Source organism: Amblyomma mixtum, chromosome 9 (genome assembly GCF_055824585.1).
Source record: "Amblyomma mixtum isolate Tamu chromosome 9, ASM5582458v1, whole genome shotgun sequence".
Lineage (NCBI taxonomy): Eukaryota > Metazoa > Arthropoda > Arachnida > Ixodida > Ixodidae > Amblyomma > Amblyomma mixtum.
The window spans coordinates 30,240,778-30,250,712 of NC_143020.1; positions in this window are offsets into that span (position 1 = coordinate 30,240,778).

Here is a 9,935-nt window from a genome sequence, read left to right on the forward strand (position 1 = left end):
AAGCCATTTCACTGCAGTTTTTCGCAATGGTTTGCATACAAGAAAGTTCCGCTTAGCATATGTCATTTGCGTCTTGTAATATACAAAACCAGTACATGCGACCCATGCGCTTTGAGTCAATGCTACCTGTGTCGAAATAAAATAAGAAAATTTTCTTGGAGCCACGGCATTTTACTAATAGCTGATGTGTTAGCGAGCAGACGGAGATCTCATACTGCTAACGAAAGGTTTTCGAGTCTCAACCACTCTTTGGCATCTGGAAAGCTTTAGAACTACACACATGTGCAAAGACGTTCCGCATGCGTCATAGGCACTGCAGTGTTCCGCACAATCGAACTTTCTGCGGTCAATTGTTCGCTGTGATATCCGCACATTTTAAACGCGATATAGGCTACTGCAGCGATACCAATGTCAGGGACCCTGCCTGAACGAAGTGCCTCAGCACAATAGGCTGCAGAGAGTCAACATGGATTCACGTAGGCTGTTTTCTTCGCAGGGAAAATGGAGTATAAGCTTGCTGTATATCCTTTGTTCTCTTGTTCTTTGTTCCCCTTGTCTGCAGCAGTCTTGGTTTCTCTGCTGTTTGCCATACTGAAGAGTTTGCACATCTTGACCTTACACCGAGCAACGGCCGTGAAGTACAAACGGAGCTCCTGTACCCTGAGGCGCTGTAAAAATTGTCGACGTGGTACCCTTCTTGCGTCTCCCGTTTCCTTGAATTGGACGCCATCTTCTGGGTATTATTTGTCTGGGCACTTTATTTAGAGCGCCCTCTACGGTAGCGCCTCGCGGCGTGTGGGAGCACCATCGCGACCTTAATATTAAATCTCCGCTAGCCGGAAATCCCCGTGGCGTGCGAGCGCGACCGGTAATCGCGCGATGGAACGCGGCCGCTGACTTTCTTGGTAGCGCTTTATTTACACGAATGATACGGAGAGCATAGTACAAGGTAGGCTCCGCACCATAAGCGCACTTGTCAACGATTAAGCTTGCGGACACAGCGCTCGCACTTTTCAAGGGCATGGCATCCTCAATGCCATTTCGAAAAATCGGTTGCACCTATGTTAAAAAGCTTTCAGTAAAATGCCACTATGGGTTTTTGCTAGGTGACGTTAAAGTGAATAGTTTATTTTGCGGCACCAACACGAGAGATGGCGGACTTGCTGGGAACCCAAAACGCGTGTACGGTACGCTCGAGATATCGCTGGCAAGTACCGCCGCAACGCAGGTGATGGTACGTTCTTAAATGTAGTCGCGTGGGAACGCCACCAAGGGTACCAAGTACGCAGTCGCGCAGTAAATGAATGAAAACCTCCCAGATCAAACCTCGGCATTTAAGCCGTTGATGTTTTTGCACTGCGCTTGTGTTATTCTCGGTATTAGAGGAATGGTTAAAAGCTGCTTCAATATCTCCAAGGAAATGAATGCACTTGGCAAGAACTCATCTACAATAAATGCAAGCCATCGTTTTCACTTTTTTTTTTATCACAGGTGTTCTTTTACCGATCGCCGCGAGCAATGTTCAAAATAGTCTTAGGTATAAAGATGACTCTTCTGGCATGATTAATACCAGTGCGTGAATAATTATGGAGAAAAGTGAGTCTTGTTATTTCCATGCTAATTATTTCACGGTGAAGAGTTAATTAAATAATTATTACATTTGCATGGGCGGTTCTCAGAAAGCGTTTCTAGCATGCCATTAGCAACAGTCATAGCCACTCTGGTATGCTCATAAACGGCGCAAAAAGGCTACACTCAATGTCATGCCGAATGGAATAATTCAGAAGCGTAAGGTTGCTAAATCTTTTGAAACGGTATGTTTTGGTACTTCGTGGTATTATATCGCCTTGAATGGTGCAAAGTTGATATGACGCCGCTTTCGCGCCATCATAATACCGCGCATTCTCCTATTTTTTTTAGAAAACTTTTTGTGGCGAAATATTCATGCCGTAGTGTATGAAAATAAACTTTACGGACTTCATTAATCGATACGCTGTGGTTATGACTAAATTCTCTGTTCCAGCTTTGGTTGAAATGAGCAAACATGGACGTATTAAAAACAAAAAAGGATGCGGCAAATAACAGTCAGTTTTGTTTCAGATAGACAGCCCGCTCCTAATGTACGTGGATATTCTTACATTACACTGAGAAGTCGTTAAGTTTAGAAGAGGCCTACTCGACGCTCGTTTGAGCCATCCCTGGGAGAAAATAAACAGTGTAAAGGACTATTTATACGCAACGTGCCGATCTTAGTGGTTATGAAAATGAGGTGATCGGGTAAGGAAGACAGAATGCAAAAAAAAATTTACCCTATCCTTTCGCTTTGTTTAATTCAAATCTGCCTTAAAGAAAGCCGCAGATTGTTTTCTAAAGCATTGAATTACAGCTCCTACAGCAGTGATCCACATTATGTGGACTAAACGTAAGATGCAAAAAAGATTATTCGCATACGCAAGGGGTTCGCCCACTCGTTGTATAGCCTGCCTTCCAAGAAGTGCAGCCTACGGCCGACGATTTCTTCATTTCGCTGAGGCGTCTAGTGAAGGCGGTGGCGAAGCACGCCAAATATAGCGAGGTGGTTGTTGGGGATAGCCACCGCTAGACTAACAAACGGTTCCCATGCACGGCAGCCCAGACAGCCGCCTCGCTTTGGGCGTCAAGAGCGGCTTATTTTTTCTCCAGCTATCCGCAGTTTTCAGACCAGCTGCTGAGTTACCAAAACAGGTCCACCTGCTGTTGAATACATACAGGCGCCTTGCAAGGGCTATAAACGCCCCTGTTTTGTGCGGAACGTGACCAAAACAAGCGAAAAATATATTTTGCTCAGCGTTAGACTGCTGCGGAGTGCGTTTCTTCAGACTGATTGAACTGACAAGACGCCTCAGAAGATGTTTTCGACGCGTACAATATATATGCAAAGGAATTGTAAATGTGTGCTGATGCTATGAAGCAGTGACATCAAATTTATTTATAAGGACAATTAAGTTGAAGTTAACTATCGCGTTGGTTTGGACCCTAGATGAAGGTGTGTCTCAAGGCTCAAAGAATTCGCAGTTTTAACAAACGCGATCATTTTTCAAATCATGCTTCTTTGAAGAACGTCACTGTGTGCAGGATTGATAAGCTGTGGACCGCCTTCGAAGATAGAATTCGTGGGAAATAGGAGAAAAACTATCTGCCAAAAATAAAAGAGCCTACATTTCGCGTATACATATTTTCCTTTCCTGTCTCCCGCTTACAAAAAATAAGTTAGGAACTGCGTCGACCCTGATGTGCCAGCATTATATACGACGGGTTTGTCAATATTGACAAGTACGTTGTCTGGGCACATTTGCACGGGAATAGTACTTCCACTTTCATTCAGGCTCTGCCGGGCAACGGCTGCTGATAAAGTAGTCCTGAATCAGTGATCTAATTGGAACATCTATATAGATTAAGTTTTCGATACAAAGTCGTATGTAGAGCGGTGCCTACTTACATGCCTTTAGAAGGATGCACAAATAGACGTGGGTTTCGAGTCCAAAAACGATTATTGATTGGATGAGTCAGTTTTTTATTTTGCTGTAGCGGGTGGGGCACTCACTCCGTGGCTCCAACAACTTGTGCTGTACGAGTCGTCCGGCCGAAATACGTGTGAGAACTGCCCTGACTTGTGAGAACTGGCTGCAATAGAGAGAGAGAGGAATCGTGCAACAAGTACTCACTACCTGCATCATCTTTCATTATCAGATGGCTGCCGTTCTCGTGCAGTTGTCTGTAGGCTTGTAAATGGTTTGTCGGCGCGGTGCCCTAAGGCGTGGTTGGGCAGTCTTCGCTCTGAGCAGTTTTCAAAGAATCGGTTCCCGTATTCAGCTTCGCTCTTTATCGCGTTCGCACCAATCTACCTACACCTAAATGAGCGTTATGAATCCGTATGCAAGCCATGATTTGCACGAAAAGCCTCCTTCTATGAATCGCCCTCTTCGTTAATGCCCGATAAGCGGCTCTGTACCTTGGGGATTACTTGAAGTGATTTTACGCGTATTGCGTTTTGTTTTGTTTAGTAACCTGCATTTAGATTCTTGTGGGCTGAAATATGGCGCTGCTTGTGCGATTTTGCTCAGTGGCAGTGGGAAAGGATGGACAGAGTGCAGTGGATTAATAATAAGTTTAAAAATGCTTAAAAGGAAATTATGTTCACGGCTGCGCGCACCCTAACATAAATGTGCTATTTAGTAACGGTAAAGAAGGCCCACCCACCGAATACCGTGCTTGGAATGTCATATCAGTCCGGAATGTTAACACCGACTGCAGTGTGGTGGCAATCAGTACACATCGCACCACGGCCGGAAGGTCCAATTCACGCACTACTACGTGTTCACAAATTGGAGTTTCTGTAAACTTGTTATTTTATTTAAGTATTTATAGCCAATAGAGAAGCCTATATTTTTTGTCTGTCTGTTGCGAAACTGCATATTCTGGCGAGTCTCAGTTATAGGCGTCTGGAAAGACGAAAATTTATTTATTTATTTATTCAAATACCTCACGGGCTCCGACTGGAGTATTATGTGAGGGGGGTTACATAACTGGGGTGGGAAAAAGAAGCAAGTAGAACATGGTTATTTTAACATCGTTATACAAATAACAAGCAACCAACGAGACACCTATGATAAAGGGAGAAACTTCTCTGAAGTGACTAAGATACGACGAATATGGAAGACATTTCGCGTTGATTCTAAAGCTTAAATTTTCGGCGGGCTTATATATGGGATCGTTTTTAGTGACATATTGAACTCGGGATATAAAACAGGTTTAAAGCGGTGTATGAAATCAGCTCTTTCCTAGGATACTCTCGGGAATGACATCTTTGGAGAGGTATGTATTTTAGATATTTTATTATGATATGGAGAAGCGCCTAGTTGTTACCGCAGTAAGTCCTTAAAGGGTACTTCAAGGTATTGCAAAGACATTTGTTTTTCCAACATTATTTGTATCAGGAATAAAAATTTCATCTTGGACTGGTAAGCAGCGAGTGAATGCGCAATTATGTTAAACTTACGGACTCGTCGTGACTGCTCTACACATTACATGCGAAAATCCGGACTATTTTGACAGCACGTGTCAAACACAGCAGGTCAGCCTTTTAAATGGCGCTTTGTCGCTTGAGATGCGGTTCCACATTATTTCACGGCATATTTAGCTTGCATTTTAGCAGCAACTTAAGAAAATTTATCAATTTAGCAACTGTGCGATGAACTGCCACAGAGGGGAGTCCTTGTATTTCTAAAATTTCACAAACAATACCGGCAGCATTTTATCAACATCAAGAAATGTAATCTTATCTTCCTATTGTGCTATAGTTATCTGTTGAATAGCTAAGGTTTGCATTTTGGGATACGTATTAATATATTATACCTTCGCGCAGTTACAACGAAAGAGCTTCCTGAAAAGCGGAAACGTGATCAACAGCAAGAGAAAAAGGTTGGTAACAACAGCTGCATGAGAGCACGTTTTACAAGGCATTGCGACTGCGCTTTTCCACACATTAAGTGAGGTTTGAAATGTACGTTTGGAGGCTCTAGAAACAACTTTTTTTCATTGCTATTCACTGTGATGAAACCGCTGTGAAGAAAGTAAAAACTAAACACACGACGGTTGCGAGTAACTAGCGGTAATGCTTTTCTATCTTAGCTAATGCGGAAGAAGAAAACAATAATTTTTCTTCCACTCTCTCTTCTTTTCTGTTTTTGCCCTTCTACTTCTAATTCTTACTCTTCTTTGCCTTCTGCTTTTTTTCTTTATCCTCGTCCTACTGCTATTTACTCTTCCTCTGCTTTATCCTGTTGCCGTGGCACGTTCTAATGACGTCATTCGTCACGCCTCCGCGTGCTAACTCATCGCTTCTACTGCTGCTGCTGAAGTTAGCAGTTGTCGTAAACCCGCTCACAGAAATACTGTGCTTCTGCTGGCAGTTCGCTACTGTTTGCTTGGCGAGTATAATCCGCGCTTGTGCGGGCAAACTGACTGCTCCGGCACAGATGTCGCTTTCCTGTAGTGTACCTGAAATTCCGCCGTGAGTAAGCCACAGTGGAAATTGGAGCAGTGAAGATTTAGACGCGGCTGTAAGCGAAACTTTTTGCCAGTATTTTCGAAGCGTGAAGTATACTGAACCCTTAGAAGCGAAACAGAAGCTTTGAATTGTATCAAACGGACAAAAAACACTATTTGTGCATTTCAAGTGTGAAAAAGCAGTTTATTTATTTATTACAAATACCTCAAGGGCCCTCGGGTGAGGGCTTTACATGAGGGTTGGGCTAGCAACCTGGTGTTAATAACATATTTTTTCGATGTCGTTCTTCAAATGGTCCGGGTTTGTATGACGGATGGTACTTGCGGGAAGACTGTTCCAGTCACGCGCTGTTTGGATGAAGAAGGAATGAAGATGGGTCACGATGCGATCAGGGGTTGGGTAAACGACATTTTTATGGCTTGTGCGGGCTGAAGAACGATGAGCAGGCTGGATAGGACAGTTGTAAGAAAAGTTATGATACATTTTGTGATACAAGCACAGCCTTGCAACTAACTGTGCGACGTTGCTTGAGGTTAGGTAGGCGTGCATTATTTTTGAGGGAAGTAACACTAGCAGAGTATGAGTAGTTTTAGTAGATGAACCGAACGGCTCGATTTTGGGCAAGTTCAATAAAGTTAGTTAGGTTAAGTTGAGCGGGGTCCCAGATGGCAGACGCGTACTCTAACTTTGGCCGAATTAATGTTTCATAAGCTAGTAATTTAACTGCTGATGAAGATAGACGTAAATTACGACGAAGGTAGCCGGGAGTTTTGCGAACATTGTTAATTATCCGCGTTATATGGATAGAGCAGTTAAGGTACTCGAGATGTCAACACCAAGATACTTAACGCAATTGCGGGGTAAGACACTAGAATCGTTCAGAAGATAATTTGGGGTAGGGTAATTTTGTCGTCAGTGGAAGGAAACAAGCGCCGTTTTGTTAGTATTTAAGACCATCAGCCATCTGCGACACCACTCTTCCGGTGTTAATAGATCACATTGAAGGGCATTATTATGTGCTGCACTATTATTATGACGGTAAATGACACAATCGTCGGCAAATAAGCGGATGTTTGATGAAATATGATTAGGCAAGTCATTGATGTAAATTAAGAAAAGGAGAGGGCCAAGAACTGTGCCTTGCGGCACACCAGAGAGTACGTTAGAGAGTGAAGAAGATTTGTTGTTGGCTTCTAGAAATTGCTGACAGTTAGTGAGGAAATCCTGTATCCAGTTGAAGACGAGCGGGTAAAGATTTTGTTGTGAAAGCTTTAGTAGTAGGCGTTATGAGGAACTTTGTCGAAAGCCTTCTCGAAGTCGATGAAGAGAGCGCAAACAGGCGTATTAAGGTCTATATTAGTACTTATGTCGTGAAGAAATAGCGCAAGTTGGGTGTCACATGAAAGTCCTTTTATGCGTAGCATATTGCAATCACTCAGTTCAGCCCTTGGGCACGGCCGGATAGCCACCAAACCGCGTGACGTGACGTCACGTGGTTTGGTGACGTCAAGTCACGTGGTGACGTGACGTTACCAAACCACGTAAAAAAGAAAAGAAAAAAAGAGGAAAAGAATAAAAAGGACGGCTGAGCATGGTGGCGGTTGCCACCGCCCCGTTTCAAAGGGGGCGCCCTATCCATCTATCCATACATCCATACGTCACGGAGGAAAAGCTGCTGAGAAAATCGAGTGCCGCCAAGCGATACCTCGCGCAAAGAGACCGCGCAATATGCAACGCATTCTTGGCATAACCAAGCTAAGCCTGGGCATATTTTTTGAAATCCGTGCTGGTTAGGGTTAAGGAACTTAACAGATGTAAGGAAATTTGTGATTTACGAATAAATAATGTGCTCCATAATTTTCAAACTGACGCTGGTTAGAGATATGGGCCGGTAGTTAGTAGAACCTGGCTTAAGAACTGGAACAATCTTACCCACTCATCTTACCCACTCTTTATAGCTATACTGTGCGCATATTGCGGAAATAAAGGCGGCCTTGACTCATTAGACGAAAGAAATGGCGTCTCGGTTGCAATACGAGAGCCTTAGGAAGAGAGTGGGAAGATTAATTTTATGTGGAATGTGGGAAAGGCTCTTGTGTGGAAGCCACGACGTCATTTCATTCGTCTTCTTGGTCGGCGCTGCTTTATCTTCTGTTAAGCCCCGTTAAAAACAGACCCGCTTCCGTTAGACATTAGACTTAAAGCTCTTTCGAGCAAATACGAGCTATGGCCATCGGTGCCAATCCACACAAGCCAATTCATGTAAAGCAAGGCAACAAAATAAGATGAGTTTTCGTCCCAGAGCTACAGGGCTTCTTTGACGTGCTCACACATAATGCGGGCCAAGTGTTGAAGGTCCTCTCTAACGCTAGGCGCCTCTGTGACCGAGGCGCCTGTGACGTCGACCTCACGGGAAACGCCTCCGCCTTCGCTGAGGCATCCCCAATCGCTCCGAGCTGTCAAGTTGTTGAAAGAACGGAAGCGCCCGCTGTGTTTACACTGGCGCCGTCGCGTCCGCCAAGTCGCTGAACCGTGAGCGTGGCTCTCTAATCCGCTATTCTCGAAATAGCCCAACTCGGGCTCAGAACGGTGTTCCAGTTTGGGACTCCTGACGTCGTGCCACTTTCTGCGAATCTGTTGTGTCGCCAGAGCAAACCTCCCGCCGTCTGTCGCGGCACTCCGCGTCACTCTGCGTCAGCACTGGGCGTTGCACACACGTGGCGGTGTCTACTCTTGAAGACAATCATGATATAAGCGGTCGAAGACAGTCCAAAGCGCGGGGGTCAATCAAAGCTACGGAATACAAGCACTACTTTTCTAGACCTTACTGCTTATCTAGCCTGGACTGTACCGACTGGCGCCATCTATCGGCCGCTAATGGGGAAGAGCACGTAACAAAAGGGATACCTTTATATGCAACTGAAACAGAACTGAGGTTGTAGTGGGCTTACAATGCACTACAAATTCTGTCTTTATACTGCCCACTGCCCTCGTAGCTAGTTCTAACGGCTGCAGAAAATCACTGAGCTGTACACAGTAATCCCTATTCCACCGGAGACTGTATTTTTCGCACCATCAAAACCCGTGCTTGGAGGCGCACACGCCAAAACTACGGGTGTATTTTTATAGGCTTGAGATATATTGCATGCAGAACATTTTGACCTTTTCATTTGCCGAAAAGAATTGCTATTGTTTCGTCAACCCCAGTAGATAAGTAGCTTCATACGTTGTTACAATTTTCCCAAAAGCACATCCTAAGAGTTAAAACGTTGTCATTTACGCTTTGTGTCGTGTTCCTCATTTTCATGAAGCATCTTGTGAATTATCACATAACAGCGGATCGCTTTGCGCCTGAAATAACGGCCTTGTCGTTTTCACATCGAAGGTAAATTGTAATAAAAAGCGATGCCGATGTGCAGGCTTCAGGTTCCATCAGTTGCAGCTAGGCGTATCAAAACTTCTCACCGGTCTCCCATTTGAAGCCGTCGTTACATCAATAGATCAACAAACAATTCTAATTATGCATGCACTCCGCGACAAACTGTTTTTGTACTTTATTCTTGTCGTGTGCCACCAGCTGCAGTTTTAAATATGACATAAGGTGCTAGTGACACAAAGGCGTAGCAATAGTGGCGCGACCAGGGTACCATATTTTGCTGACTGTGCATGTACTCAAGAAGGCGTTATATTCGTTCCGTTAACGGAACGCCATATAAGATGTTCCGTTAGCGCCAAATAAGGCGTTCCGTCACGCATAAACTTGAGGGGATGCAGAAATAAACATTTTTTTTTTTGCTGCTCGAACCATATGGAACTTAGTTTCAGGTTCGACTCAACGCCTCGGTATCATTGGACTAAATCGGCATTGACACTGTGTCTTTTACAC